The sequence below is a fragment of the Gossypium hirsutum genome, chromosome A01, assembly GCF_007990345.1.
Source record: "Gossypium hirsutum isolate 1008001.06 chromosome A01, Gossypium_hirsutum_v2.1, whole genome shotgun sequence".
NCBI classification, from domain to species: domain Eukaryota; kingdom Viridiplantae; phylum Streptophyta; class Magnoliopsida; order Malvales; family Malvaceae; genus Gossypium; species Gossypium hirsutum.
The window spans coordinates 43,331,630-43,343,650 of record NC_053424.1 but is presented as its reverse complement, the minus strand read 5'-3'; the positions used below and the strand labels follow the sequence as shown (position 1 = coordinate 43,343,650).

At 37.5% G+C, this 12,021-nt stretch overlaps 1 non-coding gene across 1 annotated transcript; it reads right to left on the bottom strand.

The window, feature by feature from the left end:
- Positions 1-11,100: 11,100 nt before the first annotated feature.
- LOC121208160 (small nucleolar RNA R71) lies at positions 11,101-11,206 on the bottom strand. The gene has a single exon (XR_005903118.1). It is a non-coding gene; the product is annotated as a small nucleolar RNA R71 (small nucleolar RNA).
- Positions 11,207-12,021: the final 815 nt, after the last annotated feature.

Genomic DNA, 12,021 nt, shown 5'->3' with positions numbered 1-12,021 from the left:
AGAGAATGGGCTGATTTTGGTTCATTTTTTCCCATTTTATTTCATTAAAATACCAAATGACCAAAATGCCCTTAAGCCATTTCCTTGAAATTCCATCCATGCAAGCCCATTTTTGTCCAAAAACTTAGAATTTGGGCAAATTGCTCTCCAAGAGCTTCTAATTCATAACCCAAAGCAATTTCATACAAATTGCTTCTAGAATTCAAGCTGTACAATTTATTCAATTTAGTCCCTAATTTCCAATTGAACACCTTACTCAAAGAATTTCTTCATGAAACTTTAACACATACATATACTCATATTCTAGGCCTCATAATAATCATAAAGTAAATATTTTGATGTCAGATTTGTCATCCCGAAACCACCATTCTAACTAGGCCCTATTTCAGGATGTTACATTTCTCCCCCCTTAGGGACTTTCGTCCTCGAAAGTCTTACCAGAAAATAGATTTGTATATTGACTTCTCATGGTTTCTTCCGGCTCCCATGTAGCCTCTTCTACACCATGTCAATGCCATAAAACTTTTACTAGAGCCACATCTTTATTTCTCAACTGTTTAACTTCACGTGCCAATATCTTAACCAGTTCCTCTCCATAAGTCATGTCCGATCGAATTTCAATCTCAGTCGGTGAAATTACATGAGAGGGGTCTGATCGGTATCTCCTTAACATGGATACATGGAATAAGTCATGAATATTTTCCAGTTTAGGTGGCAACGCCAAACGATAGGCTAACGGTCCAACTCTTTCAGTGATCTCGTATGGTTCGATAAATCGTGGACTCAGTTTACCTTTCTGACCAAATCTCAATACCTTTTTCTGTTAAGATACTTTTAAAAATACTCTATCTTCAGCTTGAAACTCAATTTTCTTTCTTTTCAGATCAGCATAAGACTTTTTCCTATCTAATGCCACTTTTAAACAATCCCGTATCACTTTAACTTTTTCTTCAGTTTCTTTAGTTAGATCAACTCCATGAATCCGATTTTCCTTGAGTTCTGTCCAATACAATGGAGTTTGGCACTTCCTACCATACAAGGCCTCATAAGGCGCCATCTTCAAACTTGTTTGGAAACTATTATTGTAGGCAAATTCTACTAATGGCAGGTATTTTTCCCAGCTACCCTGAAATTCAAGGATGCAACAACACAACATGTCCTCGAGAATCTAAATCATCCGTTCAGACTGGCCATCAATCTGAGGGTGAAAAGCTGTGCTAAAGCTCAACTTTGTACCCAAGGCTAAAACAAGAGCTTCGGTCAGCAAGGTCTTTAACTTCTCAAAACTTTGTTGACACTTCTCTGTCCATTCAAACTTAACGTCTTTCTGTAGCAACTTTGTCATTAGAGTTGCTATCATGGAAAATCCTTTTTACAAACCTTCGATAGTAACCGGCTAAGCCCAAAAAGCTTCTAACCTCGGTTACATTCTTAGGCGATTTCCATTCAACAATTGCAGAAATCTTACTTGGATCAACTCGGATTCCTTCACCCGAAACTATATGACCTAAAAATCCAACTTCCTGGAGCCAAAACTCACTCTTGCTAAACTTAGCATACAGCTGCTTTTCCCACAAGGTCTGTCTCATACTCTGTCTCATCTTTAGAGTAGATCAAAATGTCATCAATAAACACAATGACAAACTTATCCAAATATGGCTGAAAGATCCTATTCATTAGATTCATAAACACAGTCGGTGCATTCGTCAGCCCAAACGACATGGCAAGAAATTCATAATGGCATACCTCGTTCTAAAATTTGTCTTGAGTACATCTGAGTCTTTAACTCGTAGCTGATAATAGCTAGACCTCAAGTCTATCTTGGAGAATACGGTGCCTCCTCTCAACTGGCTAAACAAATCATCGATCCTTGGCAAAGGATACTTATTCTTGATAGTCACCTTGTTCAGTTGCCGATAATCGATACATACCCTTATTGAACCATCTTTCTTCTTTACGAACAACTCGGGGGCACCCCAAGGTGAAAAACTTTGCCTAGCGAATCCTTTATCCTTCAGCTCTTGCAACTGTACTTTTAACTCCTTCAGCTCGGTAGGTGCCATTCTGTACGGGGCAATAGAAATGGGAGTCGTCCCTGGAACCAATTCAATACCAAACTCTATCTCCCTTACAGGAGGTAATCCGGGTAATCCCTCCGAAAACACATCTGGGTACTCACATACTATCGGCACAGACTCGATTTTTAGCTATGTTTCCTTAGTGTTCAGTACAAATGCAAGGTAGGCTTCATATCATTTCCTCATATATCTCTAGGCAACCATTGTCGTGATTACAACTAGCGACGAACCCAATTCTCTTAATTCGACCTGAAGAATCTTACCATCCAAGAATTTTAACTTAATATACTTACTACCAATATTCACTGTTACGTCATGATGGGCTAACCAATCCACACCAAGTATTACATCAAATTCATCAAATGGTAACAACATAAGGTTAGCTAGGAAACAACGACTTTGAATCGTCAAATGACAATTCTTACAGACTTAATCAACCAGAACTGATCTTCCTAGTGAGTTCGACACTCTAATAGTACCTTTCGTATGCTCAACAAGTATGTTCTTACTAGACGCCAATCTCATGCAAATATATGAATGCGTCAACCCCGGGTCAATTAAAGCAACAACACTTATATTAAAAAGAGAGAAAGTACCTGTAATAACATCAGGAGCAACGGCTTCCTCTCGAGCACGTATTGCATACGTTCTTGCTGGGGCTCAAACCTTTGATTTTCCAGCGTCTTTAGTCATGACTCGACTGCCACTAGCACTCCCAGGGTATTTCGGAGGTCTACCTTGTAGAATGGGAGCACTCAACTTCGGAGCTATTTCCACTTCTTTTTCGGGTCGTTCCGGGAAGTCTTTGGGAAAGTGATCAAGAGAACCACATCTAAAACATGCGCCACTCTTCATTCGACACTCTCCGAAGTGAAATTTGTTACAGCTCTTACACTTCAGTTTTTGATCATCTACACTCCCCACACTAGTCACCATCAGGGAGGAAGACTTTTGACCTCGTCGTTTAGAGCTTCTCAATCTACCCGAATACTCCACTGACGAAGTGAAGCGTTTATGCAGGCTCCTGGCTTTCTTTGTGGAGAACGAGAGTGTTTTATCGCTATAGCTCTTGCTCACAACTCGAGCCTCTCTCTTAGCTTGTTTTCTTTCATTATTAAGTTCCTCAGCCTTCTTGGCTCGACCGGCCAATGCGGCAAAATCCCGTATTTCCAAGATCCCAATCAATAACTTGATATCCTTATTTAGACCTTCCTCGATGCATTTACACATTTTCGATTCAGTTTGGACCCATTCAGTTGCGTACTGACTTAGTGGTACGAACTCTCTCTTGTATTCTGCTACAGTCTTGTTCTCTTGTTTGAGTTCCAGGAATCCCTTTCACTTCGAATCCAAAAACCGTTGGCTAATATATTTCTTCCTAAACTTTTCTTGGCACTACCGAGGATGCGGTCTTCCACCAATTGTATTCAGTGTCCTTCAAAAGGGACACAGCACACTTCGAACATTCCTCGGGTGTGCATGACAAATCATGTGGCACCTGTGAAGTATTTTTGAGCCAGAACTCGGCTATTTCAGCGCCATCATCAACTTTAGCTCTGAATTCCTCAGCCCTATACTTTCTAAGCTTATCTACAGGGGCTTCATCGACTCTCACCGGTGCCATACCTAGTGGCACATCCTCATCAGGTTAGTTAGGGGGCGGGGGAGGTCTTGGTATATTAGGACGATTTCTCAGATAATCCCTAAACCATTCATCTATCATATCAAAGAAGGAAACTCGGGCCTCTTCTCAGCCTTCTGACATCAGTCTTCTACTACTACTAGATATAGCTCGCTGTACAGAAGCAAGAGCATGGCTCTCGGCTCCCTCGGACTCATCTTGTGCTTGGTTGGAAGACATTCACTATATTCAAAACAGTTTAAACAACTAGGAGACGTCACACTATCAACATTCGAATAATGGCATGTATAGAAAACTTTAACATCCTCTACGATAGTCCTAGAACTGACTAAACTGTAGCTCTGATACCAATAAATGTAACACCCCTTACCCATACCCGATGCTGGGATAGGGTTCGAGGTATTATTAGGACTTTACATTTTGAAACATACCAAATTGGGTCACCAAGTTTTACTCAAATTTTAAGCTTTTCATCCATGAACAACTCATCCTTTATATAGGCCTTCGAGGCCTATGACATACCTAGAGGTAGTGTGGGACAAATTTGAGTACGTTCGTTAAACCTTGGGCTCCTTAGGAAATTTTTCCTTACCATAAAGTGTCACACACCCGTGTAGGTGGGCCGTGTGGACTCGCACGCCTGTGTGACTTGGGGCACGCCCATGCCCTTCAGCCGTGGGCAACACTGACTTATCAACACAGCCATGGCACACACCCGTGCTGCCTGCCCGTGGACGACACTGTCTTTTTAACACAGGCATGGTGCACGCCAGTGTGGCCTACTCATGTACAACTTTGAGCTAAAATTTTAAGTGCAAGGGACACACGCCCATAGCACACGCCCACGGGAGGGAACCGTGTGTCACACACGCCCGTGTGTCTAACCATGTGAACTCTAATAAGCTATTTTCCAAGCCTTTAGTCACCCATTTCTACTACTTGTTCTTAGTGGTTACCAAATGCAAAGTAAAACACAATTATACACTTGTAAATAATCTTGATTAAACTAGATGTATGGAAACCTCATATCATTGGTTTCATACATGATAGGTTATTTCCCATTTAGTGTTTATGGGTTCCCATGTCACTTTAATTCATCCAAAATTGGCTCGTTCATGTGACTCATTTCCAACTGGTAACGACCCATCACTTGTAAATAAAACCATGCATAAATTCGTAGGTCATAGCCTACTTCAATTAAGCCAATTTTCGTGGCCATATACAAAGAAATAAACATATTTTTACATGCCTTCATTTAGCAAATCAAATGACACATATAACAAAATACTTAAAAATACTATACATGCCATTGAACAAAACAAACAAAATCTTTATACCAAAGCTTCTCTAGTTGACAGTGTGTTGACTCTCCAATCATCTTCCAATCCTTTCGAGTCCTCAAGCTCTGTGAGACAGGGAAAAAGAGAGGGGTAAGCATTTACATGCTTAGCTCTGTGAGACAGGGAAAAAGAGAGGGGTAAGCATTTACATTCTTAGTAAGCTCAAATAACCGAAAAGTAAACTTACCGAGTACTTAGCATACATTCATATTTAAATCATGAAATCATCAATTATGAAACGATTCCCTATCACATGCACTCAATCAACGAGTTAGTTACATAATAAAGCATCATGTAATTTATGTAGATGAGCTCATCATTCATCATCCTATTAACATACATCATATTGATCCCGTTCAGTTTCTAGGAAATTGCGATGGAATACCCATTATCCGTCAATTCTTACGAATGATCATTTCACATATATGCACTCCCACGAACCTCACATCTCATGGCAGGATTACTAGTCCAGGCTAAATCCCCCATATCATGAACTCATAAGGTGATGTCAGGATTACCAGTCCAGGCTAAATCCCTTATAACGACAAACACCCTTAATGAGATCGGATCTGAATTACCAGTCTAGGCTAAATTCATACCCTAATCAGATTACCCGTCCGGGCTAAACCATAATGCACACATATTCTTCGGGAGGCTTGATCATTCAAGGAACACCCGTCCGGGCTAGATCCTTTTCATACTTGAGATCACGGATTACCCGTCCAGGTAAATCCTTACTGTAACACATGCGCGATCTCTTTACACATATCAATAAGGGTTTATCCATCGAATTCCTTTTGTCAACCTCATCCGAGACATTTTTCACATGTTACCATCAAATATGGATTTCTATGATATTTCATGCTAATAATAAATGCAATTATCATGCATTCATAAATCATTCAATTATGCATATTAGGGGTTTGCTTTAAGTTATCCGAACTTACTTGGTATTCTTTTCGGAGTTGTGTTTCGGTTATTCCGAAACCTTATGTTTACCTCGATTGACTTCTGGAATTTGTTCCTCTGGGTCTATAACAACAAAATTAATTCATTAATACACTAAATCATACATTTCAAATTTAATATCTACCGTCGGTCCAAATGACCATTTTGGCCCTAAACTTTTATATTTTTATGATTTAGTCCCTAGGCTCGTATAATGAAACACATGCACTTTCTATCTTACCCAAGCCTAGCCGAACACTTCTCTTTCTTATGGTAGCCCACATTTTCCATTATTTTCTCATTTCTACCACACATTTACATCTTTTTCAAAATAGTCCTTATAAGGGTTTTTCATGAAAATCAACTAGGAAAAGATGTTTAATACACATTCATCTTTCATATTCCTCCATAATCCATCAAAATACAAGCAACTCATGCATGGGTAAATTTTTAAACATGAACCCTAGCATGAAATTGGGGTAGAAATGGAGAGAGCAAGGTACCAGGATTTTAAAAATACAAAGAGCATGAAAAACAAGACTTGGGAGGACTTACTATTGAGCTTGGAAAGCTTGAAAACCCTAGCTATGGAAACCCTTGAAGTTTTGGCTGGACAAGGATGAGAATGGGCTGATTTTGGTTCATTTTTCCCATTTTATTTCATTAAAATACCAAATGACCAAAATGCCCTTAAGCCCTTTTCCTTAAAATTCCATCCATGCAAGCCCATTTTTGTCCAAAAACTTAGAATTTGGGCAAATTGCTCTCCAAGACCTTCTAATTCATAACCCAAAGAAATTTCATAGAAATTGCTTCTAGAATTCAAGTTTTGCAATTTATTCAATTTAGTCCCTAATTTCCAATTGAACACCTTACTCAAAGAATTTCTTCATGGAACTTTAACACATGCATATACTCATATTCTAGGCCTCATAATAATCATAAAGTAAATATTTTGATGTCAGATTTGTGGTCCCAAAACTGCCATTCCGACTAGGCCTTATTTCAGGATGTTACAAGACTAGCTTCTGACGAGAATACCTAAGTGCGAGACAAGAGGGAATAGAGAGATTCAGTCGAGTTTTCTAGGAATAATATTCTCCACTCAATTCTTTCTTATTTCTTTATAAGTGATGGTGATTATTCTCTATTTTCTGTTTGTATAGAAGTACACATGAATTCTTGATTAAATATTATCTTATTTAATCTTGCTTTTATTACTTGATCTTGGGGTTTGAATGTTCTTTAACATGGAAGTGTTATTGCAGTCACTGACACTAGAAAATGTAGTGACAGTTTGAGCCAACAAGCATTACAGCAGAAGTTGAGTGAGGATTAAAGGAATTTAGTCCACTTGTTCTTAATAGTGTCGTATTGCCATCATCGAAAGGTGAGGTTAGTATGCATCTTTAAGTCTCGGATTGAATAGAGGAGTGATGCTGGGTAAGATATACATTGAACTTTATTACTTTAACAATCACCTATCTTTTTCTACCTTGTGAGCACTTAGTATTCTGCTGAAGATTCATGTTGGGGATCCCAGTTTATCATTATCATATTTTATTTTATTATTTTCAAGTTATTGCACTGATAACTATTCTCATAATTTATCTCGTTTCCATCTAGTTGTTGCTCCAAAATTAATAGACAAAAGACTACCATCCCTGTGGGATCAATATCCAACAGACTCACATCTGTCTACTATATTTGCATCGATAGTGTACGCTTGCACAATATTGTTGTAACGTTAAACAGCCGATCAATCAACTGGCAAGATTTGAGAACAAACGGATTCTTGGGTAAGTGACCAACAGGTGGGAAAGTCAAACTCAGTTTCAAGTTTACAAAATACCTTTGTGAAGTTTTCCTTCCTCTAGTGAAAATTAGAAATGTTATTTTGAATTATTTGCTCATAGCCTTGTTGAACACTAAAGTGGACGTATCCAACATTAGCCCCTTGTCTAGTAATCTCCAACTAATAGAACTTCTGGAAAACCCCTAGGAGTGGTGGTTCATTATGCAAACAACAATCTAGGAGGTAGGCTACTAGGATCCACCCAGACATGGCCAATAACTGCCCTGGTGCGTTGTCATATTCTAACAACACTGAATAGAAAAATGGGTGTAATGGAAGATTGAACCCAACTTCTAAAAGAATCAAAGGAAAGATAAAACCTTGAGTGTTGTCACTTAAACAACACCTTCAGGGTAGTTCAACCGTAAGCAAAGTTAGGGTAATGAAGGCCTTAAGCAGCCAAGAATTGGTGTGTCTCCTTCTATGTTGTACATTCATAGAAGGGAGTGGGGATGCGAGGAGGAGTGTTTTCGAGTTCTTGAGGTCCAAAAATGGTGAGATTCTTGGGGGCTAAGTTTTGGTTATTTTGGTTTCGTTCCCTACCACGAGCATTCACTCTTGACAATTTTAGATAGAAATGGGAAAAGTGAGGAAAAGAAGAGAAGATAGGATTACATTTAAGAAATTTAAAATCAGAGAAAATGAAGGCAGAGAGAGGAATTAGAGGAGCTCCTGGGAAATTGAAAGGTTTATCAAAAGTGTTAATGGAAAGTTTGGAGTTTCTTTTTTATAGAGATAAGTGTCCTCAATGGAAACACGAAAATATAGACACTTTTTCATGCCTTTTTTAACTCAAATTCATACAATTTCAGAAAAATTCTTCTCGAAAAATATATAATCATTATAAAATAATTAAAGGGCAAAAAACAGCTCGACAGACACTGCTAAAAGCGCAAAACCGAGAAGTAATTTTGAAGCATCAAGGCGAATTACTTTTTTAGCCTAAGATGGTCCAAATAATTAGTATTAATTCATAATATAATTAATTTAAATTTTAATCCAATTTAATTTGGATTATATAAATTATTGTTAATTAATTATGAAAAAGGGCCCAGTTAAGCTGCACTGAGAAAACCAATCCAATCGAGCAATGGGAAGCCCAAAACCATCCCACATGCTGACCCAATCAGCTTGTTTGGATGATTATTTATCTTGAAAAATGGCCCTTGAAGACTCCTTCAATTTGCATTCAAACCCCTCAACTATTCATGCCTTTCAAGATTGCCCCTACTTAAAAATAACATGTTTGAAATCTTCAAACATGCCACATGTGTGACTGGCCATGGGGGGAGTCTTTGTATGCTGATTTTGGCTATTTTCAGAAGCCTTATCAACCTATAAATACACCCATTGGCTGTTCACTTCAAGCACATCTCAAAACCATTCATTTTTCACTTCTCCCTCACTTTTCTCTCTTCATTGTTCTTCATTTTCTTCCACATTCCCCTGTCAATTTTAGCTCTTGAAAAAGAGACCTTAAACCACCATTTGGAGAAAAATCCAAGTGGTCGTGGAAGCCTTGGTTCAATAAGAACAAGCGAAGAATGAGGAGTGGAGCAAACTAGTCGAGCCTCGGAGAAACTCTGGATTTAGTTCTTGTTCCTTATCCTTGTAATTTTATTGTTGTTGTTATGAAGATGTCTATGAATATTTGTGATGTTGGTATGTTTAATTTAATTAATATGGCTTAAATTTAATTCGTGTTAGGTTGATTGCATTTCGTTGAGTTATTAAAATTGTGTTTTTGTTGTTATAGGCCTCGGTAAGATGTTTGATTAAGTAAAATCATGACTAAGTTATTCTTCATTACAATTGTAAGATAACTAACGAATTAATTATTTAAATGGATTAAAATTGTAATTAATTGACATAATACTTAATCAGTGCATGTTTAATCATCTAAGGTAGCTAAGGGTTAAATTAGCAACGGTATCTAACGATACATTGGCCTTGCATAACTTGCAAGATTATTGTGATTAAACTGTTTCAAGGTAGAAATACATTGTTACCTCATGTAATAGTTTATGTGCTTATGAGATTGAATTAATTGTTTGAATTGGTATAGAGATATGTACAAGAGATTATTTTAATTTCAAAAGTATGTATGTGTATTAACACATTTTCTTATTAAAATTTGTTTAATCGGTTGAATTGACATAGAGATAGAGTCAAGAGATAAATGGATTTTCGTAGGTAAGTATGTTCATAAGTTAGCAAATTACCGAGTTTCCGTGAATTTATTCGTAACAACATAAACGCGAGTTTAATAATTCTAATTTAAGAAATGTAATTAATCTAGCACAATTATGTCATCTTGATTAAAATCATCTTTTGAAATCGTGCATTGGAACTTTTATTTTATTTTTATTTATTTTACTTAGTTAAAATCCTATTTTTTAATCACCTCCTCAAATCAAAATATTTTTCTTCACCAAAATGTTTTTAAAATTGCATTCATAAATAATTCTTTTCACAGTCCCTATGGGTACGAAAACTTGACATTTACTTGCCCCTTAATTACTTGTTGCGATTGTGTACACTTGCATATTTCCGTCGTTCCAAGTTTTTTGCGCTGTTGCCGGAGACCATTTTGAAAATCATTAATTGTGAATTTATTAATTTTTCATTTTGGTTTATTTTTCTGTTTACTTTTTAACTTAATTAATTTTTATGTGTTTATTTCAGGTGTTTATAAGTATTGATCGAATTATTGATTTACTCACCGTAGACCATGAGATTGAAAGAAATTTTCGACAATGAAGGAGACAAGCAAGTCAAAGAAGGATCGTAGAGATGAACTACAAAAATCCAAATTAAGGAAACAGAGCAAACCCTGCTCAAAATCCCATCCTTATTGCTAATGATAGGGATAGAGCACTAAGACAGTATGCTATGCCAATGTTTCAAGATCTTAATTCTGGTATTAGGAGTCCCGAAATCGAGGCATAACAATTTGAGCTGAAGCCAGTCATGTTCTAGATGCTTCAAACAATGGCCCAATTTAATGGAATGCCTACCGAAGATCTTTATATTCACTTAAGACTATTTACGGAGGTGAGCGATTCTTTCAAGTTAGCCAGAGTACCCGAAGATGTGCTTCGATTAAAGTTGTTCCTATATTCGCTAAGGGAGAAAGCTCGAGCCTAGTTGAACTCATTGCCACCAAATTAAATTTCCACATGGCAAGAGTTAGTAGAAAGATTCCTCATGAAGTATTTCCTGCCTAGCAAGAATGTTAAGTTAAGGAACGAGATCACTGCTTTCCAACAAATGGATGATGAGTCCTTATATAAGGCATGGGAAAGGTACAAAAATTATTACGGAAGTGCCCTCATTACAGATTCCCTCATTGCATCCAACTTGAGACATTTTATAATGGTCTTAATGCTCATATGAGGATGGTAGTGGACACCTCTACTAATGCTGCTCTCCTTTCTAAGTCTTATAATAAGGCTTATGAAATCATCATGAGGATTGCCAGCAACAATTATCAATGGCCAACCAATCGAGTAGCGTTAGGAAGACGAGTCACTGAAGTACATGAAGTGGATCCACTCACTTCACTTACATCTCAGGTATCTTCGATTTTCTCAATGCTTAAAAATTTTACCACTAATGGGTTTAATAGTTTTGGAGCTCAACCACCGAACCAATTTGAAAATATAGCATGTAACACCCCGTACCCGAGACCGTTACCGGAGTCAGACACGAGGGGTTCGCAGACTTAAATCACTTATTTGCACAGTCCATTTTAAATTTCCAGACGAGCTAGCTAACTGCGTCACTATCACCTTAAAAATCATATCTCGAGTTCAAAAACTTGAAAACCAGTTCCGTAAATTTTTAATGAAACTAGACTCATATGTTCATCTACAAATTTTTTTCTAGAATTTTTCGTCAAGCCAATTAGTACAGTTTATTAGCTAAAGTCTCCCCTGTTTCAGGGTCTGACTACACTGACCTTTGCACATTACGACTTGGATATATCCCTGTACAGGGCTTCAATACTGATGCCGTTTGTTTCTATAGAAACTAGACTCGAAAAAGAATCTATAAATATATGGAATGACTTCTAATTATCTCTGGTTAATTTATAATGAATTTCCAAAGTCGGAACAGGGAATCCAGAAACCGTTCTGGCCCTGTCTCACGAAAATT